Source organism: Giraffa tippelskirchi, chromosome 8 (genome assembly GCF_054371585.1).
Source record: "Giraffa tippelskirchi isolate mGirTip1 chromosome 8, T2T-mGirTip1v1.2.pri, whole genome shotgun sequence".
NCBI lineage: Eukaryota > Metazoa > Chordata > Mammalia > Artiodactyla > Giraffidae > Giraffa > Giraffa tippelskirchi.
Genome location: NC_137282.1, coordinates 134,784,050 through 134,811,691, shown reverse-complemented (window position 1 = coordinate 134,811,691; position 27,642 = coordinate 134,784,050). Strand labels below are relative to the sequence as shown.

General features: G+C 39.9%; 1 protein-coding gene across 41 annotated transcripts in view; it reads left to right on the top strand.

The window, feature by feature from the left end:
• SUPT3H (SPT3 homolog, SAGA and STAGA complex component) overlaps positions 1 to 27,642 on the top strand; it is a 408,871-nt gene that overhangs the window by 125,749 nt on the left and 255,480 nt on the right. For 3 of the 41 annotated variants that reach the window (XM_081519055.1, XM_081519047.1, XM_081519038.1), the window contains exons 1-2: positions 6,844 to 6,939; positions 11,681 to 11,832. The exons of 34 other annotated variants lie outside the window; for them this stretch is intronic. The gene's annotated coding sequence lies outside the window, so the exon portion shown is untranslated. Of the gene's footprint in view, positions 1 to 6,843; positions 6,940 to 11,680; positions 11,833 to 27,642 lie in introns of those variants that run through there. 4 more of the 41 variants (XM_081519040.1, XM_081519037.1, XM_081519050.1 and 1 more) reach the window with 2 other exon arrangements.

The following is a 27,642-nucleotide window of genomic DNA, read 5'->3' as shown; positions in this document are numbered from 1 at the left end:
CCTGTTTGTAGCTCTAAAATGTTCTCCATTTTTCCCTCCCCCCTTTTTTTTAGTAAAAAAAGAATAAGAATATTCCCCTACCCAAAATAACACTGCATGTCCCATTTTATAAATATCTTCTACTGAAGCTAATGAGAAAAATAATGGAACATTTTATGTTAAGATCTTATTATGGCTTTAAAACTTATATTAGAGTTTTAAAATTAAACTTTTAATTTTGAAATAATAGATTCACATTCAGTTTTAAGAAATAATACAGAGAGATCCTTGGCACCCTCTACCCATTTTCCCCAGTGGTAAATCTTACAAAATTATAGGTCAACATATTGATATTAATAAAATCAAGGTCCAGAGCCAAGGTTTACCACAAAGACCCCTCTAGTTATCCTTTCAGAGGCATACCCACTGCCTCAGCTCCCACCCTTCAACTGTTCTACGCCCAGCAGCTAGTTTTTTCCATTTTTACAGGTTTGTCAGCTCAAGAATTGTATATAAATAGAAACATATGATGTGAGATCTTTGGGGATTTTTTTTCTCCACTCACCATAATTTCCTGGAGCAGTTGAAGTTGCATCTGTCAGTATTTGTCCATTTTTATTGCAGAATAGTATTTCATTGCACCAGTTAATTTAATCCCTCACCTACTGAAAAACATCCGGATTGTTTCCAGTTTGAGACTGTCATATAAAACTGCTAAAAACATTTGTGTACAGATTTTTTGTGTGTGAACACAAGTTTTCATTTCTCTGAGGTAAATGCCTAAGAATACAGTTGCCGAGTCATAATAATTGAATGATTAGTTTTCCTAGTTACTGCCAAATTGTTTGCCAGAGTGGCTGTACCGCTCTTCACTCCAATCAATAATGTAAGAGTGATCCAGATGCTGATGACCGAGATTTAGGTTCTCTGCAGCTTTTCCACCATGAGTGCTGCTATTGTTTTGTTTGTTTTAGGCATTCTAATAGGTGTGTAATGGCATCTCTTTATGACTTTCACCTTCATTTCACCAATGGCTAGTGATGCAGAACGTTTTTCTTGTGCTTGTTTTCCACATATTTCCTCTTTGTTGAATGATTGCTCACGTGTTTCTCCATTTTGTCATTAGATTATTTATTGTTTATGTTGAATTTTTAAGAGTTCTTTATAGATAGTCATCCTTTATTAGATATGCACTTCACAAATATTTTTCTCACAGTTCTGTAACTTGTCTTTTCATCCTCTTACCAGAGCCTTTTGCAGAGAAAGTTTTAAATTTTCAATGAAGTCCAGTTTATGAAACTTTCCTCGTATGAATTGTGCTTTTGGTGTGAAGTTTAAGAACTCTTTTTTTTTTTTTAATTACTTTATTTTCTATTTTTTAACTTTACAATATTGTATTTTGACTAGTCCTTTATTCTGAAGATTTTCTCCTATATTTATTTTTATAAAAGCTTTATAGTTTTAGGTTTTAGATTAAGGTCCATGGAGCCTTTTGAGTTAATTTTTGTGTAGGGTATGAGGTTTTGTTTGAATTTTTTTTTTTTTTTTGGATTCTCTAATGTTCCTGCACCATTTATTGGAAAGGCTGTTTGTCTATTCTCCGTTGGATTGTATTTGCAACATTTTCAAAAATTAGTTGGGCATATTTTTGTGTGTTTACTTCTAGGTTTAGATTCTGTTCCATTGCCCAGCGCATGTATTTCTTTGACAATTCCATGCTGCTTTGATTCTTGTGGTAGGCATGAAGAGCAGAGAGATTGATTTTTTCCACTCTATTAGTTTTTTAAATTGTTTATTCTAGGACATGTTCCTTTCTATGTAAATTTTAGAATTAGCTTGTATTGTATGCCTACAAGTAACATTGTTGGGATTTTGATGGCAATTGCATTGAACTTAAAGGTTAATTTGAGAATTGACATCTTTACTGTATTGTGTCTTTTCATACATGAAAATTATGTGTTTCTCCATTTAAGTATTCTTTGATTTCTTTCCTCAACATTTTCTTATTTTCTGCATATAGATGCCATTCTTGTTAACTTTATAGCTAAATAGTTCCTTTTCTTTGTGTGATTATACATAATATTTTAATTTTGGTTTCCACATCTTCCTTTTTGGCAAATAGAAATTTAATTTTTGTGTGTTAGTTTTGTATCCTTTGCTGAAATAACTTAGAACAGTTGTAAGAGTTTATCAGCAAATCCACTGGTGTTTTCTATGTAAAGGATCATTTCCAATTAAAGATACTTTTATTTATTTATTTCTTATTTGTATTCCTTTTATTTCTTTTTATTGTCTTATTGCAGTGGCTAAAACTTTCAATGCTGTGTTGAATCAGAGTGATAAGAGCAGACATTCTTGCCTTGTTCCTCATTTTAGGAGGAAAGCATGTCACGAAAATTTTTAGTATGAAGTGATATTAGATTATGTCAGATGCTTTGTCTGCATCAATTTACATGATCTTATAATTTCTCTTATTTAGTCTTTTGATATGGTGAATTGTTTGTTGTTTAGTCACCAAGTTGTGTCTGACTCTTTTCCAACCCCATGGACGGTAGCCCTCCAGGCTCCTCTGTCCATGGGATTTCCCAGGCAAGAAAACTGGAGTGGGTTGGCATTTCCTTCTCTAGAGGATCTTCCAACCCAGGGATTGACCCACATCCTGCATTGGCAGGTGGATTCTTTACTACTGAGCCACCAGGGAAGTCCATGGTGGATTACACTGATTGACTTACAAATAATGAACCAGGCTTGTGTGCCTGGAATAGATTGCAGTGGTCATTGTGTAAAATTCATTTTATCTTTGCTGGACTTGATTTGCTAATCTTTTTTTGAGAATTTTTATACCTTAATTTATGAGAAATACTGGTCTATAGTTCTCCCTCCCTTTTTAATACTGTGTTTTGTTTGTGGTTTAGGCTCCTTTTGTTTTGGTATCAGAGTAATTGTTCTAAAATAAATGTGCACATTTTTCCTCCTTTTTAATTTTCTGAAACAGATTATGTAAAATCTATATGAATTCTGCTCTAAGTGTTTGATAAAATTCTTCTGTGAAACCATCTGGGCTTAAAGATTTTCTCTGTAGCACTGAGTTCATCCAATAAGTTTATTTTTTATCATTTTTTTCAGTTCTATATTTGCTGTTTCATTATTTTCAAAATCTTACTAATTTGTGTTCATTTCAGTTCAGTCGCTCAGTCGTGTCCGACTCTTTGTGACCCCATGAATCGCAGCATGTCAGGCCTCCCTGTCCATCACCAACAGCTGGAGTCTACCCAAACCCATGTCCATCAAGTCGGTGATGCCATCCAGCCATCTCATCCTCTGTCATCCCCTTCTCCTCCTGCCCCCAATCCCTCCCAGCATCAGGGTCTTTTCCAATGAGTCAACTCTTCGCATGAGGTGGCCAAAGTATTGGACTCTCAGCTTCAACATCAGTCCTTCCAATGAAGGACTCAACACTGATTTCCTTTAGGATGGACTGGTTGGATCTCTTGCAGTCCAAGGGACTCTCAAGAGTCTTCTCCAACGCTATAGTTCAAAAGCATCAATTCTGCGGCACTCAGCTTTCTTCACCATCCAACTCTCACATCCATACATGACCACTGGAAAAACCATAGGCTTGACTAGACGGACCTTTGTTGGCAAAGTAATGTCTCTGCTTTTTAATATGCTATCTAGGTTGGTCATAACTTTCCTTCCAAGGAGTAAGTGTCTTTTAACTTCATGGCTGCAGTCACCATCTGCAGTGATTTTGGAGCCCCCCAAAATAAAGTCTGACACTGTTTCCACTGTTTCCCCATCCATTTCCCATGAAGTGTTGGGACCAGAAGCCATGATCTTAGTTTTCTGAATGTTGAGCTTTAAGCCAACTTTTTCACTCTCCTCTTTTACTTTCATCAATTTGTGTTAACAAAACTTTAATTGCTTGTTGAAGCATGTGTTGCAGCTGCTTTAAAATCCTTGTCAGACAGTTTTAACATCTGATTCATCTTGGCTTTGACATTTGTTGTTGCTGTTTTTCCCATTCCTGTTGTGCTTTCCTGGCTATTGGTATGACAGTGATTACTAAAATTATATCCTGGTATTGTATTACGAGACTCTTGAGCCTATTTAATTATTATTATTATTTTTAAATCAGCTAGGCTTCCTGTTGAAGTAGATGAGGGTTGGATGTTTGTGTATGTTCACACGCCTCCCAGGTTCCCCCCGACCCCATACTCCAGGACCCCTGTGGCAAAAGTAGAAGCAGTTGGTAGGTTGGATATTCACCTTCTCCTCCTGGAGATTTGAGTTATAGTGTCAGTTTCCTGCTGAGCCTGCCGCCACCAGGGCAGAGACGGGGGGGGGGGGGAGTGGAGTGCCCACCAGCTCTGCATCCACTCCTTCCTTTGGCCTTGTGAATTCAGAGTAGCGTTGGGGCTCTGTTTCCCCCGGGCACTGCTGACACGAGGCGAGTGGGGAATAGGAGTGTTGACCAGCCCTGCTCGGCACTGTGGAGTGAGTATGGAGATTCAGCTCCCCACTGGGCCTCAGTGACCCTGGGGGCAGGGGAAAAGTGGAACAGGGGCAAGTCGCCCCTTGTGCAGTCTCGGTACATCTCATCGATTGTGCGGGGTGAGGCTCCGCTTTTTCTTGGACCGCCCTAATCTTGGTGACTAGCTCTGCCTCAGACTGCTTTCTTGATACATCTCATTGCTGCTGGGGAGGGGAGGAGGCTCAGCTTTTTGCTCCTCCTTGCAGATGTTCCTTCCTTGGGGGGATTCTAGGGACTAAGGAGAAGGAGCCACACTGACTGTTTGCCAGAAGGGAGGTTGCCACACCCCCTGGTTCTCCCTGGGGGAAGATGGAAGGTCAGTCTGCCTATCCAGCTGTCTGGCTGACCACTGGTGGGTGGCAGGTGCTTCTGTGTGAGAAGGGTAGACTGTGTGGGGTTTGGAACTTCCACTTCTCATTTGGTCTGCTGGAAGGGGAAAATGGTTTCTCCATTGGTAGCTGGAGGGTGATTGTTCTTTTGCTGGTGCACCCTTTTCTTGGTCCTTGGCTGGGTGTTGGGTGGAGGAGAGGCTTTTCTTGGAGGTCCCACAGGCTGTCTTCTGCTGTACCCTGTCTGTGACACGGAGAGGGCAGTAGAAGGCCCAAGGCACATACGGCCATGTTTTTCCTCCAGAGGCAAGGTCTCTAGGCAGCCTTCTTCTTTCTTCCTTTTGGACACTTCCTGTGCTGCTTTGTTGTGTGACATCTCTGGTTTGTTAGTTGTGAGAGGAAAGACTTGGGGGGTATGGAGCTTCCCTTCATGACAGAACCAGAGTCCCTTGAGATACTGCTTTTGTTAACACGGCAACACTTAAAATTTACTGTTCTTATTATAGTGGAGTAGTATCTCATGAAAATATTTTCTGTTAAAAATTTCACCGATTTCTGCATTGGATTGTGATTCATTTACTAGCATTTTTTCCCCTGGAATTACTGAATTATTTTCTCGTCAGACAAGGAGTGTCTCTAATCCTTTTGATTTGTGGTAAAACAGATATAACATGAAATTTGCCATTTTAGCCATTTTTAAATGTACAGTTTGATGGCATTAGCTATATTCACAATGTTATGCAGCCATCACCATTAACTATTTCCCAAACTATTTTTTGTTGATTAATAGACTTAAAAAAAAAAAAACTTTTTGGTTTATAGAAAAACGAGTGGAAAGTACGGGAAGTTCTCAGGTGTGCTCCGCTTTTCCTCTGTTATTAGCATCTTGTGTTGGTGTGCTCCATCTGCTACAACTAATGATGCTACATATACATGCTGTAGGCTTTGACAGATGTTTAATAACATGCGTCCACCTTTACCGTGTCATACAGGATAGTTTCACTGTCCTCAGTATGCCCCAGGCACTACTTAGTCGTCGTTCCTTCTTTCCTGCCCCACAGTTCCTAGCAACCACTCATCTTTTTACCGTACCTAATTCAGCATGCTATACATACATATTTTTAAAGTTAGTTCGTCAAAACGTTTGGAGAATATAATTCAGTTTCAGAATATTAGGAAGGTGAACTATAATATAAAAACCATTTTTATAAATGTTTATTTTAAATAGAGCCTGTTACTACAAACTCCTCATGTGTTCTTCTTTTAGAGTGTTTTGCAAAGGTGGTGTTTTGTTTGATAGCTTATAAAAGTGAAAACCCATTTAAGCAGTTTACATGATGTACCATGATGGCAGTTGATGTTCATGTTGGGTCAGTGTTCCACATACTCACCCCACTTTTTATGCCCAGCATTTCTTAAAATGCATCATGGTCTCTATCTTCTTAGGGTTAGAGCATGTATTACAGTTTAGCAAGAAAGGGGTCAAACTTTTTGAGGTAACGTACTTAAAATACCCGTATGATCTTAAGGAGCAACCGACCTTAAGATAGTCTGCTATCACCGGCTAGTTTTCCTGTGATGGCATAGGATAAGAGATTAAAACTGTGGAATCTTGACTGTCTGATACTTGAGCCAGGCAGGTCTGATACAGATGTTCTATTTTCTAGTAAATTGTGAAGGTGTGGGAAGTGCAGAGACAGAAGGGCAGAAGGCAGTGGGGTGAGTAGATCAAAGAAGTAGACAGTGACAGTGCAGCTGGACAGAGCCTGTGAGAGAAATGCAGAGCAGGACATCAGGGGTCGCTTCCCCGACGAAAGAGACAGCTAAGCTGAATTTTGCTCTTGGCGTTATTAAAGGTGTGTTAATTGTCTCCGCAGCATTTATCTGTAGGATTTTTGAAATATATTTGTGGTCCTTTCTGCCTCGGATGCTGACAGTAGTTCTCCCCAAACTACTGAGATTCTAAACCCCCACTGAGAAAGCACGGTTTACAGTTGGTTTAGAACCATTAAGAAGAATCATACCCTACAGGGGAAAGATATTTGTGATGGTGACGTTGAATGAAAAATAGCTTGTCTTGTGGTGGTAAGAGTTCAGGTCTGGAATTAGGTAGAACTGATCTAATTGAACCTGGATCCTGCAATTTTGTGACCATGGATAAAGTGGATAACCTTTGTAAAACAGGGACACTACTGTTTATAGATTAAATGAGATTATGCTTACAAAGCTCTTAGCATAGTGCTTGGCATGTACTGAGTACTTCGGGGTGGTTAGCTGTTTTTTACTAATAAATGAGCCTTACCTAACTATGTTTGTAATTATCAAAATATAATATTAGTACATGTTACATTGGTGCTAAATTTGTGCTCAAAATAGCTGGGAAGATGTTTTATTTCAGTTCATGAACACTAATAATATTTCCAGTAAATTTAGATACGTGAAAAAATGAGAATTAAGAGGAGTCCTATTTTGGTAAATAGATATTAAACAGTGTTTTTCTAATAAAACCATGAAGAATTTACCCCTAGAGTTCTTGAGTGTGCAGCATCTGGATGTTTAACATGTGATTATTTATGTGTGCCCTCTCCAACAGCTGGAAATCTGTATGCTTTGTGTATATTTTTATTTCATCACGTCTTTGGATCAGAAAGTTTTTGATAACCGTGTCTCATTAATAATTTTAGATAGCTTCTTTTATCAGAGTTAAAGGATTCCCAGTACAATTGCTCAACAACTAAATTTTTTAAAGTATCTTCAGAGTTGTTTTTTTTTTTTACTATATTGAGTCCATTGTTAATCATAAGAAAGTTGTGAACCCTTGGCTTAAAGCAGTTTAAAATCTGAGATGAAGAACAGTGATACAGGGTAACTTAAAAATAATATTTTATACATAATAAAAGTAAGAAAATAAATGACCATATTCTGTTGGAATCCCATCCCATCACTTTAAAAAAACGCAAGTGGCATTTTTGTGAATGCCTTACAAGGAAGGGATAATTTCAGAGAGCTGTCTACACTTCATAAGAGCAACATGTTGGTCTTACCTTAGATTGTGATCTTTTATCAGTCTTGAAGTGCCTCACTGTTCGAGTTGGGGGCACTGGTTTGAAAGGTCCTCTTCAGTTTTAAACCGTAAAAATGCCATGGTGGTTTGGGGTTTTGATTAAAAATAGAGTGTGCTGATTTCTCTGTAGGCGTGCTTGCCATATTTGTTTACATTTATTCAATGTTAGTATTGCTTTTATTTCTAGCAAATATTTCTTAAGTGTATTTTTGTCTTGTTTGTGTTATAAAACAGAAAGAGCAAAACTAAAGGTGTAAATTCATACACATTTTATAACATGTTAAATAAGGTATTTGTTTTTGCTAGTAGCATCAGAGAAGTTGCCTTTTGTTTTGCTTTATTTTCTTTGCCTCTGACCTTCTGATAGAGTCCTGAGATTGATTAAAATCTGTTGCAGTTTTGATCACCTTAAAGCTGATGCTTAAAACTAATATAGGCACAAAAACTGAATACTTTAAAAAAATTTAAATAGAGATTATACATGTGAACAGTTCTTCTGGAGATCACAATACTCAGGGTTCATGGTGCAATCAGATGTGATAGGAGTGGGCTTATTTGGGTATATTGAGATTTGAAGAAAACCTGTAAGAACCTACTATTGATAATTTTCATTGGACAGAGACTTGTAAAGATCCACTTTGAAATAAAAATCAAAGACCACCAGCAGCTAACATGTATGTAATAGCTTACTATTTGTAGAGCCTTGTATGTACAGGATGGGCTTCTCTGGTGGCTCAGTGGTAAAGAATCTGCCTGCCAGTGCAGGAGACGCGAGTTTAGTCTCTGGATTGGGAAGATACCCTGGCGGAGGAAATGACAGCCCACTCCAGTATTCTTGTGTTGGAAATCTCATGCACAGAGGAGCCCGGAGGGCTGTAATCCGTGGGGTTGCAAAAGAGTCTGACATGCCTTAGCGAGTTCCCCTAGGATGAGGATTTCTGATATCCGGGAGACCCACTCCAGTATTCTTGCCTGGAAAATCCCATGGACAGAGGATGGCGGGCTACAGTCCATGTGGTCGCAGAAAGTCATTCACGACTGAGCAACTAAACAGCAGTGGTGATGTACAGAGTGTCCTCTTGATCTTACCATCAGTTTGATGCTGGAGTGTTATTATCTTAATTGACTTGCCTATGATCGTAACACCTAGGAAGTGATAACCAACCAGCTGTTAGGCTCCAAGTTCCATGTTGTTTTCTACATTCCCTAAGAACATGTCTTTATTTTAAAAATTAATCTTAATGAATATTGAGCGCATGATATCTTAGAATTATTTTGTATGATCTTCATTGCATTTTGGAAAAAAAAAATTAACAAAAGATTCCCCATCTTTCTTATGTTACTAGTCAGAAGTGACAACTGTAGAGGTGCTGGGGAAGTGTGAGGCCCTGTGGAAGTATAACTAATTGTAGGATCCACCTTAAGTAAAAGAAAATTATTTTCACATTCTGGACAGAAAACCAAGTGAGAATTTCGTAGTCAGCATTTTAAAGGAAAAGAGAATTTAACCAAACCAAATCACCAGTTTTCCATGTGGTGATGCTATACTAATGTGCCTTTTAAAGGCAGTGATGGTATACTAATAAACTTCTTAAAGATTATGATAAACTGCACATATTTACTTTAATTTCCAGAAAAAATAGTTCAGAATTTCCTGGAACTCCTTTCACCTACAAAAGATTTGCGGACTTAGTCAATGAACATGAACATTTCATTTGGGTGGAGATGTCAAAAAGGTTTTCTGTAGGAAAGAGGGGAAATGCTCTACATACGGAGACTGAGGAAAATTTCATAGGCTATGATTTTTTTCTGTATAGTTCATGGAAGTCTCCAGGCCAGAATACTAGAGTGGGTAGCCGTTCCCTTCTCCAGGGAATCTTCCAACCCAGGGATCACACCCAGGTCTCCCGCACTGCAGGGGATTCTTTACCATCTGAGCCACTAGGGAAGCCCAAGAATACTGGAGTAGATAGCCTGTCCCTTCTCCAGTGGGTCTTCCTGACCCAGGAATCGAACTAGGGTCTCCTGCATTGCAGGTGAATTCTTTACCAGCTGAGCTGCTAGGGAAGCCCCCTGATTTTGTTCTAGTTGGGAAAAATTTAAGGAAACACAGGTCCTACCTAAAGGCATTCATTGCTGTTCCATGCGGCTCACATTTGTTCCCAGTGTAGGACTGCTCTTACAGTATTGTTCAAAAATGATTTTTTTCTTTTTCCACCAATCCATCTTTTGTAGCAAATATGTTATTGCCACTATGCCCTATGAAAGGGTAAATTTCTTCCCTAAACGTCTACCAAGAGTTGTTTTCCAAATCATAGCCTTTCCTTAATCACAGTGAGGCAACTGGTGATACTTCCTGTGTTGAAAGATAGGAGTGGGAAGTTTCAAAGCATACCGGGGGTCAGTTTCCTGTTCCCACCTCCTGGGACTGTGCCCTAGGGATCTATTTTGAGTTGCCAGACTCAAAGTAAATAATTCTATTTAGCATCTACTTTATACACTGGCTTGAAATTTAACTTTGTAAATTAAGTTCCGCTGTAGGGCATTTATTCTTCTTAAATGATTTTTGTCAGTTTTCATATACTTTGACCACAGTTCCTGAAATACTAGGATGAGTCTTATTTACTGTGAAAGAAGCAAGGGATTTCAAATATATTATGTTCTGGCTAGAAAATATTAAAACCCTGTTTCGTGGAATGAGTCTGTTAGAGGGTAGAAAGAACCATAGGTTGCTGACCAGGGAGCCATAGCAGAATAATCTGAAGGACTTTTCCACAGATTTCTCCAGGTCATTTGATTGAGTGGTTTTGAGGTGGCTCCTGTACATGGCACATTTTTATAAAGCTTCTGAGGAGAGATGATTGTGATTAACACTCGTAGTAAAGGACTACTTCATTGTATTGTTTTAAGCAAGGCCCAGACATGTGAGCTGGTTTGCCCAGAGACTGTTGATGGCAGAGCCCAGAACGGATTCTGGTCTCCTGCCTCAGGCCCCATGTTGGTTTTTTTTTTTTCCCTACTGTATCATAGACACTTCCCAATTTGGATGTTTACACTAATACTGGAAAATCCTCTTTTCTTCTCACTTGTTTCAAACTTGTGAGATTGTGGTCATGTGAAATACTTAAAGATTTTTGCTCCAATATCAAAAACTTGTAAGTAACTTCAAGATAGAGACTGAAGATAGTAACATTTTTTTTTAACCTCTGAGCACTTATAAGCACTTGATAGGTGCCTATTAAATGACTAGTGATTCACTTAATTAATTATAAATGCTTAGTATTTGGAATAATGTAACATCTAGTTACACTCTAAACATTGTAATATGTAACACCTTTGGTTCTAACCAGTGTTCAAGAATATTTATTGAATAAAAATCAGTCTACAGGGAGTTTTCTTACAATATTAGCTATGAATATCCTTTTCCACATCATTTCTGCATAATTTAGAATAATTTTATAATTTGGAATGATTTTTGTCTTCTCAGAATAATTATTTTGTTTTGCTTTTTGTGCACAGCTGTTGTTTCATATAGTAAGATCACATTTGAGTAGTTAAAAGGGTAGTGGACTTAATGTTAGATGACATCACCATCTTAGGCTTAGTTTTTCTGTGTCTGTAAATGAATGAATTAGACTAGATTTCAGGTCTAAAACTATGTAACTATATTCTGTTGGCTCTGTTTCTCTATATCTGTGTAAAAAGACATATCCTATTGTCTCTGTTTCTCCGGAGACCCCTGACTAATATGATCTCTGTCTGTCTTTTTTGTAGGAAGTGTAATGTAAATGATGGTAAGGCTAAGCACTTCGAAGTGGTGAAACAGGAGATGAGGGACCAGAGAGTGAAGACAAGCGCTATTTCAAATAGAGGAGTCGGAGAAAACCTTTTTGAATAGACGACACTAGAGCAGAGTTTTGAAAAGAGTAAGGGAGGGAGACATAATGATACCTCGGGGCAGAGGGAAGTGTGTCTTTATAACAACTTTATTCATAATTTGTCAGAACTGGAAACAGTTCAATGTTCATCAACTGATAAAAGAATAAACAAAGTTTCTGTATATAGTGGAAGCTGTATACAGATTAGCAACCAATTATGGATAACCACAACATGAATATATCTCAAAGACATTATGCTCCATGAAAAAATTTAGCCATAGAATAGTTTGTGATTTTGTTATTATGACATTCTAGAAAAGGCAAAACTCTAGGAACAGAACAGATCAGAGGTCAGCAGAGATGGGGGCAAGAATTTTCTGTAAAAGGCACAAAAAGGCTTGTGGGAATGATGGAAATGTTTTCTGTCTTGATTGTGGTGGCATTTACACATCAATATTCAGTTGTCAGAACTCAATCTGTACATTTAAAAAGGTGAATTTTACTGCATGGAAATTATACCTCACTAAATCTGGCTTTAAAAAATTCCTTGTAAATTACATAATGAGTAAACCTGAGGCCCACTGAAGGTATGCCATTTCTGTTTTATGACTTTCTGTTGTCGTGGGAGATAGAAGTACCTCTGTTCCACTTTGAGAAGCATGGGGCTAAGAAAATTCTCACAGATAGTTAATCATGCTGTTAATTCTTATGAAAGCAAATTTGTGAACAATTTCAGCTCTACCGAAGTATTTCTTAGCATAAATTGTGGAAGTCCTAGAAAGCAATAGTTTCTTGAGGAACACAGGGAAACAATGCTCTAATCACAAACTAATACCAAAAGATATTGTTAATACTGTGATCAGGGATACAGTTTCATATGATGGGAGAAGGGAGCTGTAATTGTGTCAGAATCAAGACCTGAGTCAGACTATTGCTATGTTTCATCAAAATGTTCAGTAAACATTTCTCTCAGTGTTTTCACCATCTTCTAAATTTTCCTTATTCCAGCCAGAAAGGAAAAAAATCAGCCAAAATCACCAGTTTCTTCCTTCCTAGGATTTTAAATTCTATGCCAAAATCCCTAAAGTAATAAATGTTGAGTCTGACCAAAAGATGCAAATGATTAAGACTTTAGAAATATAAAGTAGCTAATTTAGCACATAAGCATAGGCAGAAAAGATTAGTAAAACAAAATTTATCAAGCCCTCCCCTCCTCTACCCTCTGCTTTTTTGGCCACGCTACCAAAACTGACCCTTATAAAGTTTCTTAACAGATTTTAGCAGCTTTACAGGGCCACTGAGAGCAGTGGGGCCAGATGTAAAGGTCCAAGGGAAATTCCAAGAGAGCATCACACTTTGATATACCTGAAACACACTTTCTGTGATCATCACTTCCTTCTCTCTCCTTCCCTGCCATAGCATGAGGTTAAAGGTGGAAAGGAAGGAGCGTCTTTGGCTAGGTTTCAGTTCAGTTCAGTTCAGTCCAGTCACTCAGTCATGTCTGACTCTTTGCAACCCTGTGGACTGCAGCACACCAGGCCTCCCTGTCCATCACCAACTCCTGAAGTTTACTTAAACTCATGTCCATTGAGTCGGTGATGCCATCCAGCCATCTCATCCTCTGTCGTCCCCTTCTCCTCCCACCTTCAATCTTTCCCAGCATCAGGGTCTTTTCCATTAAGTCAGTTCTTCACATCAGGTGGCCAAAGTATTGGGGTTTCAGCTTCAACATCAGCCCTTCTAATGAATATTCAGGACTGATGTCCTTTGGGATGGACTGGTTGGGTCTCCTTGCAGTCCAAGGGACTCTCAAGAGTCTTCTCCAACACCACAATTCAAAAGCATCAATTCTTCGGCGCTCAGCTTTCTTTATAGTCCACCTCTCACATCCATACATGACTACTGGAAAAACCATAGCCTTGACTAGACGGACCTTTGTTGGCAAAGTAATGTCTCTGCATTTTAATATGCTGTCTAGGTTGGTCATAACTATCAGAGTGCCTACAATTCCTACTGATTCAAAGCTTTTAACCCATTTGGAGAATCTTGCCCAGGAGCAGTCTTAGGTGACAGGATTGTATCTTCTCAGAGATCGTAGTGTACTCTTGACAATTCAAATTTAAGGCTGTTTTTTAACAGCCTTGGTTATCCTGTTGGTTAAATAACCTGGGAGTGGCATTGCTTGGTCAAGCAATGTGTGTTTAACTATATAAAAAAAATCTGCCAATGTAGTTTCCAAAGGAAGGGGTCATATAATTTCACTTCCCCACCAACAGGGCATGAGAGTACTACTTATTTCACGTTCTTGCCAGTGCTTGGTATTATGGCTTTTGAATTTTAGGCATTCTAGTGGATATGTAGTGGCATATAATTATGGTATTCATTTGCATTTCCCTAATGAGTAATGATAATGTGCATCATTTCATGTGCTTACTGGCCATTTGAATATCTTTTTCTGTGAAGTGTCTGTTCACATCCTTTGGTCAGTTTTTATTGGTTTTCTTTTTATTTGTGTGTGTTTGGGGAGGAGGTGGTCTTTTTATTGTTGAATTGTAAGATTTCTTTATATATTCCAGATACAAGTTTTCTTTCTTTATCATTTATGTGTTTTACAACTGTTTTCCCTCAGTGTCAAACTTATTTCTTCTTCTCTCTCATTCTACTTCTATGTATGTGAGACCATATAATAGTATCCCACTGCTCTAGGGTTCTCTGTTCTCGTTTTATTTTTTTGTTTTTTTTTCCCCCTTTGTCTTCCAGCTTGGCTAATTTCTGTTCACCTTTTCAAGTTTATTGATTCTTACCTTAGCTGTTCTTCTTGTCCTTACTGCTGATGAGCCCAACTAAGGAATTAATCAGTAATATTCTATTTGTTAGCTCTCCAACCTGACTTTTTTTTTGTAGGTTCCATCTCTCTGTTGCATTTCCCCATCTGTTCATGCATGTTGTGCTCTTTTCCACTAGAACCTTTAACATATTGCTCATAGGTATTTTAAAGTTTCTAAGTAGTGTTTCCCACATCTGGATCATCTCTGATCCTGGGTTTGTTGTCTGCTTTATTGTTTGACAATTGGTTATTGTGTAATTGTTTTATTGTGTTTCATAATTGTGACTGAATACCGTATACTGCTTGTAGAAGAACAGTATTATTTTGCTAAATAGGTATTTGCTCCTAGAAATGGGCACACCTCTTCTACTGTTATGAATGGGTACTTGAGTCAACCAGCCACTGAGCAGAGTTTAGATTTTGTTGTGGCTGTGCCACTTTTGGGCTTCCTCATTGAATCAGCAGTAAAGAATCTGTCTGCAGTGCAGGAGACATAGGAGATGTGGGTTCAATCCCCGGGTCAGGAAGATCCCCTGGAGGAGGAAATGGCAACCCACTCCAGTACTCTTGCAGAGAAAAATCCCATGGACAGAAGAACCTGATGGGCTGCAGTCTGTGGGGTCGCAAAAGAGTCAAACATAACTTAGTGACTAAACAACAACAAAAAAGACTTACAGACCACAGTAAGATTCTCGAATCACACAATTGATTGAATGAATTGAAATCAGAGAGAGAAGCAGAGAAGAGTCGGACGTAACTGAGCATACCACCGTTAGGTCCCCAGCCTTTGATTTCCTCCACTGGGAGCTGGTGTTCCCTTGTGCTTATTGTGGGGCTGGTGGTGCTGGTGGGCTTTTCTTTCAACACAGAGATGCCTGCATCGCAGAGAAGACATCTCTCTCTGTCTTTTCTTTTCTTCCTGCAGTAGAATGCCTTTTCTTGTTACTGGATGTGGAGCTTGTGGTGGGGACAGGATGGAAGTTCCTCAATTCTTCTTGTGCAGCCTTAATCTTAGGTGGTCCTGTGCACATAGACCTGGGGCTGTGGCTTTCTCTGTGTCCTGGCTCACCCTCCTGTGGCATCAAACTTTGCATTGTATCTGTGGGGTGTTGGGCTTTAGCAGACACTGAAGTCTGGGCCCAAGAGGGTTTTCTGCTTCTCCCTAGTAGTGTTTTTGTTTGATTTAAGATGATGGTCTGAGGAGGTGGATGGGATTTTCTATATGTACCACTGAGGCCCATGTGTGTGCGTGCATGTGTGCCAAGTCGCTTTAGTCGTGTCCGACTCTTTGTGACTCTAGGAACTATAGCCCACCAGTGTCCTCTGTCCATAAGGATTCTTAAGGAGAATGCTCTCCTCCAGGAGAGCTTCCACACCTAGGGATCGAACCTGTGACTTTAGGTCTCCTCATTGGCAGGCAGGTTCTTTACCACTAGCGCCACCTGGGAAGCCCACTGAGGCCCATAGTCACCCTTTAAAATTGATTAAAATTATGCCTGTTTTCTTTTTGCTGACCTTTATGGGGGCCACCTCTTTCTCCTGTGCTCCATCAGTGGGGAGACAGTGTGCATTCTGTCTCTCCTGAGAGGCTCTGGTTACTCTTTGGAATTTGTTTACTTGGTGCCTTGTAACCTCAGTTCTCTAATGGGCTCAAGAAAAGTTATGATTTTATAGGTTATTTAGAGATTTCTCATGCTTCAGTTTGGAATAACATTCTCTTGTGGTTCTCTGAATCCTAAAGCAGAAGCAGAATTCCAAAATAAATTTTATATATTGGGGTGAATTTTTGTGAGAAAATATGCATCTCCAGAGAAATAATCTGTTGATGGCAAGCTGTTTTGTGGCACAGTCCTCAAACTGCCTGGGATGCATGTTCTTATCCTCTGACGTTGGGTGGGGGGGTGCTTCCGTGGAAAGTTTGAGAAGCAGTGAATCATAGGCCAAGCAAACAACAGAGGCAGAAAAATGCACTTAAAGCATTCTTGAGTCATCAGTGACGTAGACACTTTTAGGTTGCCACCCATTTCCAAATCCCTTCCGTGCCTGCCTCTATAGAGAAGTGGCTGGAAAAGGCAAGTGCAGTGGATTCTTGTTATTGGCAAAATGTAGGTTCTATAAATTTGTCAGAAACCTTCAGCTGTTGCTCCTAGGGAAATATACACGTGCACGCACACCCCTCACACAGACTGTGATCTTAAGTCCTAAAAACAACTCATCTTAGTAGAGTCGAATTTCTTTATTTTATAAAAAAGAAAATGAGGCTCTGAGTGTTAACTCACTTCCCTGAGGCTTCCCCACTGACAGGTTCCAGAGTTAAGATTCACACCCTACCCAGCTCTCCCTGCTTTCCTCTGCCCCCCTCCATCCCCATCCTCTGGTCACCTCTGTGCACCAGCTGAAAGAGAAGGCACAGGTTCACCTTGTTAGACCTCAGCCAGGGTTTCATGTATAGGCAACTCAGATTTTTCTGCCCATGTCCGTGAATGATGGTGAAAACACGGCAAGTATTGATTTTGGAATTATAAACAGATTTCAGTGAGTAGATGAATTCACAAATACAGAATCCGTGAAATATGAGGATCAACTGTGTTTACTTTTCCAGTTACTCTAATAGTTAGAGGTGGGCAGGTGTCTGAGTTCTAGCTAATAAGTAGTAAGTGAAGGTCTCCTGTAGGGCTTTTGCTGTATTCGATGAAGAGGGCACAGTGTCTGGTGCCGCATCCTTCTTTTTCTTCCGAGGTGAGTGTTGCCCTGAGTTGCAGAGTGTGGCAGTAGTCCTCTGACAACTTGGTGACAAGCATGGGGCTGAAGAGCAAAACTATAAGGTGATCCCTGGTGAGCAGCTAACCCCATCCTCACAGCGGGGAGATATCACTGGTATGTGAGCTTGTAGAAAAGCACCACCCTGTTTGGTTGTCAGGTCTCCTGAGATGGGTGGAGTTAACGCAGAATTTATAATGTGGTTATGACTCTGGCCCAAGAGTTGTGTTTATCACGCTAAGACCGGGTAATGCTTCCTTCTTGACTCCATAACTTATCAGTTAAACATGACCCTATTTCAGAGGCAGGAAAATTTGTGGACTGGTTAAAGGATTTTGTTTGTAGAAAGTGTTTCTCATCAAGACCTCGAATAGAATCTTTAGTTATCTAGATTTTTCCTTGTATAACAGAAGCATCATCTCTCCTACAAATTATATGTCCTTTGTGTATGTGAGTAGTTTTACTGTCTTCATTTTTTTTTTCTTTTGTAGTTACTTGAATTTCTTATTCTACTCTTCTCATTTAAACATACAAATTTTACAGAATTTTATTTTTGTTTCAATTCAGTATTCATTTCAGGCAGTTAGGAAACTCACCATAATTCACTTACATATAAAAAATGTTTTTACCAGCTAAAACAATATTTTTAGTTTCAGATTTTGCTAGGCTTGCAGAATCTATATGTGTTGTGCTCATTCATTTTTATGGAAAATCTTTATATCTCTAGACTGTAGACATAGTACTTATATTTTTGGACATCTAATTTTAGACCAATTTTCAAGAAAACATTTGGTCATGCATTTAAAATGTTTTCTCTTCTGCTCCAAAGCCCTACTGTTGTGCTATTCCTTGAAATACTTGCCACAGATCTATCTTTCTGTTAAAGACCCTTTTAACATTCCAGAAAGTTTTAATTCCCTTGTTTGGAGACCTACCTCTAAAATACTAACAATTTTTCAAAATAAGCAACCAGTGAGTTTGTGTCTTAATTGACAAGAACATAAAGGACACATCTCAGCCTGCCAGATGGTTGTTTAAGAGAAACACATTAAGTGTCTTCATTAATGACCTTGGTTTTAACTATTTAAAGAAGTAACATGCCATGCTTGATAATAGCTGTTAGGGTCCCTACGTTTCAAATAATATTTTCCAATTCTATTTCGTTTCTCTGATGACTAGAACATAAATGAATCATTAGGACCCAATTTCTTGTTATTTATAAACCTATAACTGATTTGAGGGATGCTGGACCACTTCTTGTACTTTTGTGTGCCTATGTGTGTTTTAAACTGTTGCTTCTGTTTCTGCTTTCAAGGAACAGACTTAGAGTAATCATCATTTTTAAAAAATTCCTGGCCTTTCTGAACCAAACTGAAATGTATGAATATTTCTATCTTACATTTCTGAAGCAAGCTTAGAATAAAATTGTTTAAGAACAAGACCAGCAGCCAACAAAAAAACATTCAGAGGAAGCTAACCAGTCAATCCTAAAGGAAATCAACCCTGAATATTCACTGAAAGGACTGATGCTGAAGCTGAAGCTCAAAAACTTTGGCAACCTGATGCAAAGAGCCAACTGATTAGAAAAGACCCTGATGCTGGGAAAGATCAAAGGCAAAAGAGGAAGGTGTCACAGGATGAGATGGTTGGATGGCATCACTGACTCAATGGGATGAGTTTGAGGAAACTCCAGGAGATAGTGAAGGACAGGGAAGCCTGGCTTGCTGCAGTCCATGGGGTCACAGAGAGTCAGACACGACTGAGCAACTGAACAACAACAACAGCAACTAAATATAGATCTCAGTGTTATTAGTGAAACAAAGAGAAGAATTAAAATACTTTCATTTAAAAGTTGTAAATTTCTGGTAGAGTTATGTGGAAACTAAAAATCTGTGGTCTGTTTAAACAAACATGGAATTGCTGACTGATTGGAAAGTATAGGAATTGTGGGTTATGGGAGAATCTGTATGGGTCTCGCTGGTCTCCATGACACCTGTCTCTGAAGAAGGTTTGATGTTTAGACATTGGGCGAGGCTATAGATGACAGTACCTGCAGGCTGTAGGGAAAGACCGCAAAGCCAAACACGACAAAATATGCAAAATGGATACCAAGGAAGTGCAGGGTGGATTGGAAGCCTAGGGCAAGAGCATCTAACAGCTGGAGGGCTATTGGGATTTAGGGGGAGGCAGGTGGTTGAAGCGAGGTGGCTGCAATGGACCACGCAGAAGCGAGGCGGCTGCGACGGTCTGCGCAGAAGTGTGGCTGCGACAGTCTGCGCAGAAGCGTGGCTGAGAGGAGCTACCCCACAGCCGAGGCTGGGGGCGGCAGCCGAGAGGAGCTACCCCGGGCCAGAGGCCGGCGGGGTGGCAGCCAAGAGGAGCTACCCCGCGCTCGAGGCCAGGGGCCGTGGCCGAGAGGAGTTACCTGAGGTCCAAGGAGCTGCGGCTGCATGGGCACAGGAGGGCCGAGAGGAGTTACTCCACATTCAAGGTCAGGAGGGACCATCGTGAGTAGATACCCCTTTTCCAAGGTAAGGAGCAACGGCTGCACTTTGCTGGAGCAGCTGTGAAGAGATACCCCACGTCCAAGGTAAGAGAAACCCAAGTAAGATGGTAGGTGTTGCGAGAGGGCATCAGAGGGCAGACACAGTGAAACTAAAATTACAGAAAACTAGCTAATCTGATCACACGAACAACAGCCTTGTCTATCTCATTGAAACTAAGCCATGCCGTGTGGGGCCACCCAAAATGGATGGGTCATGGTGGAGAGGTCTGACAGAATGTGGTCCACTGGAGAAGGGCATGGCAAACCACTTCAGTGTTCTTGCCTTGAGAACCCCATGAACAGCATGAAAAGGCAAAAAGATAGGACACTGAAAGATGAACTCCCCAGGTCGGTAGGTGCCCAATATGCTACTGGAGATCAGTGGAGAAATAACTCCAGAAAGAATGATGGGATGGAGCCAAAGCAAAAACATTACCCAGCTGTGGATGTGACTGGTGACAGAAGCGAAGTCCGATGCTGTAAAGAGCAATATTGCATAGGAACCTGGAATGTTACGTCCATGAATCAAGGCAAATTGGAGGTGGTCAAACAGGAGATGGCAAGAGTGAACGTCGACATTCTAGGAATCAGCGAACTAAGATGGACTGGAATGGGTGAATTTAACTCAGATGACCATTATATCTACTACTGTGGGCAGGAATCCCTTAGAAGAAATGGCGTAGCCATCATGGTCAACAAAAGAGTCCGAAATGCAGTACTTAGATGCAATCTCAAAAACGACAGAATGATCTCTGTTCGTTTCCAAGGCAAACCATTCGATATCACGGTAATCCAAGTCTATGCCCCAACTAGTAATGCCGAAGAAGCTGAAGTTGAACGATTCTATGAAGACCTACAAGACCTTCTAGAACTAACACCCAAAAAAGATGTCCTTTTCATTATAGGGGACTAGAATGCAAAAGTAGGAAGTCAGGAAACACCTGTCGTAACAGGCAAATTTGGCCTTGGAGTACAGAATGAAGCAGGAGAAAGGCTAATAGAGTTTTGCCAAGAGAACACACTAGTCTTCCAACAACACAAGAGAAGACTCTACACATGAACATCACCAGATGATCAACACCGAAATCAGATTGATTATATTCTTTGCAGCCTAAGATGGAGAAGCTCTATACAGTCAGCAAAAACAAGACTGGTAGCAGACTGTAGCTCAGATCATAAACTCCTTATTGCCAAATTCAGACTTAAATTGAAGAAAGTAGGGAAAACCACTAGACCATTCAGGTATGACCTAAATCAAATCCCTTATGATTATATAGTGGAAGTGACAAATAGATTTAAGGGACTAGACCTGATAGACAGAGTGCCTGATGAACTATGGACAGAGGTTCGTGACATTGTACAGCAGAGAGGGATCAAGAAAATCCCCATGGAAAAGAAATGCAAAAAAGCAAAATGGCTGTCTGACGAGGCCTTACAAATAGCTGGGAAAAGAAGAGAAGCAAAAAGCAAAGGAGAAAAGGAAAGATATTCCCATCTGAATGCAGAGTTCCAAAGAATAGCAAGGAGAGATAAGAAAGCCTTCCTCAGCAATCAATGCAAAGAAATAGAGGAAAACAGCAGAACGGGAAAGACTAGAGATCTCTTCAAGAAAATTAGAGATACCAAGGAAACCTTTCATGCAAAGATGGGCTCGATAAAGGACAGAAATGGTATGGACCTAACAGAAGCAGAAGATATTAAGAAGAGGTGGCAAGAATACACAGAAGAACTGTACAAAAAGGATCTTCATGACCCAGATAATCACGATGGTGTGATCACTCACCTAAAGCCAGACATCCTGGAATGTGAAGTCAAGTGGGCCTTAGAAAGCATCACTATGAACAAAGCTAGTGGAGGTGATGGAATTCCAGTTGAGCTATTTCAAATCCTCAAAGATGATGCTGTGAAAGTGCTGTACTCAATATGCCAGCAAATCTGGAAAACTCAGCAGTGGCCACAGGACTGGAAAAGGTCAGTTTTCATTCCAATCCCAAAGAAAGGCAATGCCAAAGAAGGCTCAAACTACCACACAGTTGCACGCATCTCACACGCTAGTAAACTAATGCTCAAAATTCTCCAAGCCAGGCTTCAGCAATACGTGAACCGTGAACTTCCAGATGTTCAAGCTGGTTTTAGAAAAGGCAGAAGAACCAGAGATCAAATTGCCAACATCCGCTGGATCATCAAAAAAGCAAGAGAGTTCCAGAAAAACATCTATTTCTGCTTTATTGACTATGCCAAAGCCTTTGACTGTGTGGATCACAATAAACTGTGGACAATTCTGAAAGAGATGGGAATACCAGACCATCTGACCTGTCTCTTGAGAAACCTGTATGCAGGTCAGGAAGCAACAGTTAGAACTGGACATGGAGCAACAGACTGGTTCCAAATGGGAAAAGGAGTACATCAAGGCTGTATGTTGTCACCCTGCTTATTTAACTTATATGCAGAGTACATCATGAGAAACGCTGGGCTGGAAGAAACACAAGCTGGAATCAAGATTGCTGGGAGAAATATCACTAACCTCAGATATGCAGATGACACCACCCTTATGGCAGAAAGTGAAGAAGAACTAAGGAGCCTCTTGATGAAGGTGAAAGAGGAGACTGAAAACGTTGGCTTAAGGCTCAATGTTCAGAAAACTAAGATCATGGCATCTGGTCCCATCACTTCATGGGAAATAGATGGGAAACAGTGGAAACAGTGGCTGACTTTATTTTTTTGGGCTCCAAAATCACTGCTGATGGTGATTGCAGCCATGAAATTAAAAGACGCTTACTCCTTGGCAGGAAGGTTATGACCAACCTAGATAGCATATTTAAAAGCAGAGACATTACTTTGCCAACAAAGGCCCGGCTTGCCAACATAGTCAAGGCTATGGTTTTTCCAGTGGTCATGTATGGATGTGAGAGTTGGACTGTGAAGAAAGCTGAGCACCGAAGAATTGATGCTTTTGAACTGTGGTGTTGGAGAAGACTCTTGAGAGTCCCTTGGACTGCAAGGAGTTCCAACCAGTCCATCCTAAAGGAAATCAGTCCTGGATGTTCATTGGAAGGTCTGGTGTTGAAGCTGAAACTCCAATACTTTGGCCACCTCATGAGAAGAGTTGACTCATTGGAAAAGACCCTAATGCTGGGAAGGACTGGGGGCAAGAGGAGAAGGGGACAACAGAGGATGAGATGGTTGGATGACATCACTGACTCGATGGACATGGGTTTGGGTAAACTCCGGGAGTTGGTGATGGACAGGGAGGCCTGGCATGCTGCAATTCATGGCGTCGCAAAGAGTCAGACACGACTGAGCGACTGAACTGAACTGATAGATGACAGTAGATCCAGTGATGGTGACCGCCTCTCTGTAGATCCTTTCCATGGGATGACAGTTTTGACCTGCAGATATCTGGAAGATCTCATTGACTGTGGAGCTTTAGGTGCTCCACTGGCAGCCAGTTAAGTATTTGGATTGTGACTTCATGAGAAGTACTGTGAGCCAGTACATTTAAACAGTCCCAGTAATCTTTCACCACAAGGAAAGACGGCTTCACCAGGTTCAGTACTGCCATGCATCATAGGAAAATGGGCCTGTTACACTGCCAACAAGCTTGAGCAAATCCGACATACTATCATATTGGATGGCATACTGACCTTGAATGGTAGAGGCTTGGCCACCTGCCAAAAGACTGGAGAACTGGACAGCTTGGTCATACCCTTCTGTGGGAATGGGAGGGTAGCGATGTGGAAGCAGGACTTCAGCACAGTTGCAAGAGTGTTTTACATACTCCATTATGGATTTTGAAATGTGGCATTGGCTCTGGACACCACGTCAAGTTGAGAACCACAGTACTTACCACTTGAATTTGAACCCCTTCGTCTGCTCTTGCTTCTTTGCGACTGGGGCCGTTGTCCCCAGTGAGAGGCCCCCAGTGACTAGCAGGGTCTGCCTCCAGGTGACTGATGGTGGTGGGGTGTGTGTTGTTGTTCTCACATTGTCTTCATAGTGTTGGTGCCAGGAGCTATTCAGTGTGTTTATATTATGATATGGCCTCTGGCTTTGTACCTCCATACATGCATCAGTACAGTGGGGTACAGGACTATTTCTAGAAGCCATTGCTGTATACTGACAACTACAGTAACCATACAAGGAAGTGACTGTTAACCACTAAATGTATCACACTAACCCAAACAAAGGGTACCCCCATTTCATCCTTCCCTTAGCTAGATTCTTCAACTGCCTGTGGCCACTTCAGTCACTAACAAGAGGGAACTGTGATGGAGGGAAGTTAATATGGAAGGTGACAACTTTCTTAACTGACTATAATAAAAATGCTTTACTTATGTTGATTTTTAAATGAAATCATATAACCATGTATCTTAGATCTCACCAGGCCCATGAAAAGAGTCAATACAAATGAGGCGACATGAAGCTTAATTTCATTAATTTCATGGTAAAACTTGTGTATGTTTTTGTTAAGTGTGTGTGTCAGATAAACTTGAACATTATTGCAAGATAAAGAAGATGAAATGCAGATAGAACACAGTGAGTTTATTGATCTAGTATTGTAAGAGCTGTTTTGCACTGTGTGTATACACACACACAGTTGGGGCTTCCCTTGTGTACACACACACACACACACACACACACAGTTGGGGCTTCCCTTGTGTACCCACACACACACACACACACACACACACAGTTGGGGCTTCCCTTGTGTACACACACACACACACACACACACACACACACACACACAGTTGGGGCTTCCCTAGTAGCTCAGTTGGTAAAGAATCTGCCTGCAATGCAGGAGGCCTGGATTTGATTCCTGGGTCAGGAAGATTCTCTTGAGAAGGAAATGGCAGCCCACTCCAGTATTCTTGCCTGGAGAATCCCATGGACAGAGGAGCTTGGCTGGCTACAGTTCATAGGGTTCCAAGAGTCGGACATGACTTAGCGTCTAAACCACCACCGTATATAGTTTGCTGAATAAGCTATGTTAAGAGCCCTGACTTGATTATTTAATTTAAATCAAGTATTTATTTTATATATAGTCTTTACTCAGCCTTATGTTGGGTTTCTGTAGGGATTACAAATATAATTCTTGTCTTTGGGAAATTTATAATTCTTTTTGGAGTAATATTCTCACACAGAATAATTTAAGAGCAATTTTCAACATTATGATAACTACATCTAATAACTGTGTGTGTTGTGTATGAGAATCACATTGTCCTCATAACAGCTCTGATAACTGTGAGCTACCCTGGAAGAAGTTGTTGTATTACAGCTGCAGAAACAGAATCAACAAGTAAATCTTGGAGCTTCATCAGGACCCCTGTTATTTACCTTTTTGTCTCTTTTTCTTAATTAAAAAAAATTTCCCTCTTTTTATAAATATGAAATACTTCTTATACCACTTTGTTTCATAAACTGTAATTGTACTGTGTTCGTTTCCTAGGGCAGCTGGCAACAAAGTACCAGAAACTGGGTGGCTTAAAAGAAGATTAATTTATTGTCTCATAGTTCTGGAGGCTTGAAGTCTTAAATCAAGGTGTCAGTAGGCTTGTTTTTTTTTTTTTTCTGCAAGCTCTGGGAGGGAGAATCTGTCCTATGCTTCTCTTCTAGTTTCGGTGATGCTGGCAGTCATTGGAAAAATGTCTCTTAAGGTCTTTTGCCCCTCTTTATCATAGTCAAGGAATGGAAACAATGCAAGTCCAACAACAGACAGTTGGTTTAAGAAGGTATGATATACACACACACACAAAATGGATTCTTATTCAGCCATAAAAAAGAATGAAATATTGCCATATGCAGCAACATGGATTGACCTAGGAAATACCATACTAAGTGAGACAGAGAAATACAAATGTTATATCTCTTATAGGTGGAATCTAAAAAAAATACAAATGAACCTACATACAAAACAGAAATATACTCAGAGATACAGAAAATAAACTTATTACTACCAAAGAGGAAGAGGGGGCTGAGCTAAATTAGGAGTATGGGATTAAAAACCTAGTATACATAAAATAGATAAACAACAAGGATTTACTGTATAGCACGGGGAAATATATTCAACATTTTATAATAATGTAAGATGGAATACAATCTGAAAAAAACAGATATATAACCAAATCACTTTGCTGTACACCTGTGACTGACACAATATTATAAATCAACTGTACTTCAATTTTAAAAGGAAGAGTTAGTAATGAAAGTTTTAATGGTATTATGACTTAGATAATTTTTTAGAAAGAATTTTGCATAACAGTTACAGAACCATTTTAGTTACATAAATGTGTATACTGTATAATCAAAAAAGGATATTTGAAGATTCCTTATTAGATAATCCATTTTATTTTATTTGATAAAGAATGTAGAGGTTAAGAAATGAATGTAGATCAGAGTTTGGGAAATGTGACGGTGTTACAGATTCAAATTATAAAATAAATATATTAAGTAGTTTTCAAAAGTTACAATTTTAGAAAGGTAAGTTTTAGAATGCTGGTCATGATCTAGAACAATGATTCTCATGATTGGCTAAATATTAGATTTACCTAAAAAGGTTTTTAAAAGTATTGGTGCCTGAACTGTGCCGAAACCAACTGCATCAGAATGTTCTCGGGGTGGAGTTCTGGACTTGTATGTTTTCTGGATCTTAGGTGACTCTGATGTGCAGTAAGGTTTGAGTGACTCATCCAGAATGAGAGAATTTCACTTACAAGTTAAATGTTCAATCATATATTTATTTTTGGAAACTGATTTTAATTACTGCATTTTAAAATAGTATAATATTTTAAAACATAAAAATTGACATTCCTTTCTCTGGATTAAGCCTTCCAAGACTTCCCCGGCAGCTCAGATGGTAAAGAATCTGCCTGCAGTGCAGGAAACCCAGGTGTGATCCCTGGGTTGGGAAGATCCCTGAAGAAGGAAATGGCAAACTACACCAGTATTCTTGCCTGGAGAATCCCATGGACAGGGGAGCCTAGCAGGCTATAGTCCTTGGGGTTGCAAAGAGTTGGACACAACTTAGTGACTTCTACACTTTGAGTTATATTAACTGTAAAGCTTTTTAAATTATTATGACATTATTAAAACTGCTTTCTAAAAACAATGGTATCTATAAATAGAAGTGGATAATAATCCTTTGAAGTTGAAAGAAGGAAAAATGAAATTTTCATTATTTTTTAAAAATATTTTATTTATTTATTTGGCTGTGCAGGATCTTTAATTGCAGCATGTAAGATCCAGTTCCCTGACCAGGGATAGAACCTAGGCCCCCAGGATTTGGTAGCTCAGATGGTCAAGTATCCGCCTGCAATGCAGGAAACCAGGATTTGATCCCTGGGTTGGGAAGATCCCCTGGAGAAGGGAATGGCAACCCACTTCAATACTCTTGCCTGGAGAATTGCATGGACAGAAGAGCCTGGCGGTCTACAGTCTGGGAGGTCGCAAAGAGTTGGACACGACTGAGTGACTAACACACACACACAGACACACACAGGATCTGGTTCCCTGACTAGGGATTGAACCCGGGCCCCCTGCATTAGGAGTGCTATCTTAGCCACTGGACCACTAAGGAAGTCCCCGTCATTATTTTTAACAGAAAAAAATTCTTACTTTCACCAGCTAATTGCATTTTCATTGAAAATGATTAGAAATAGAATTCCACTTACTTATTAGTATTCTCTTATCAAAGCAGCAGAGACTAGGATATATAATGATGGCTATT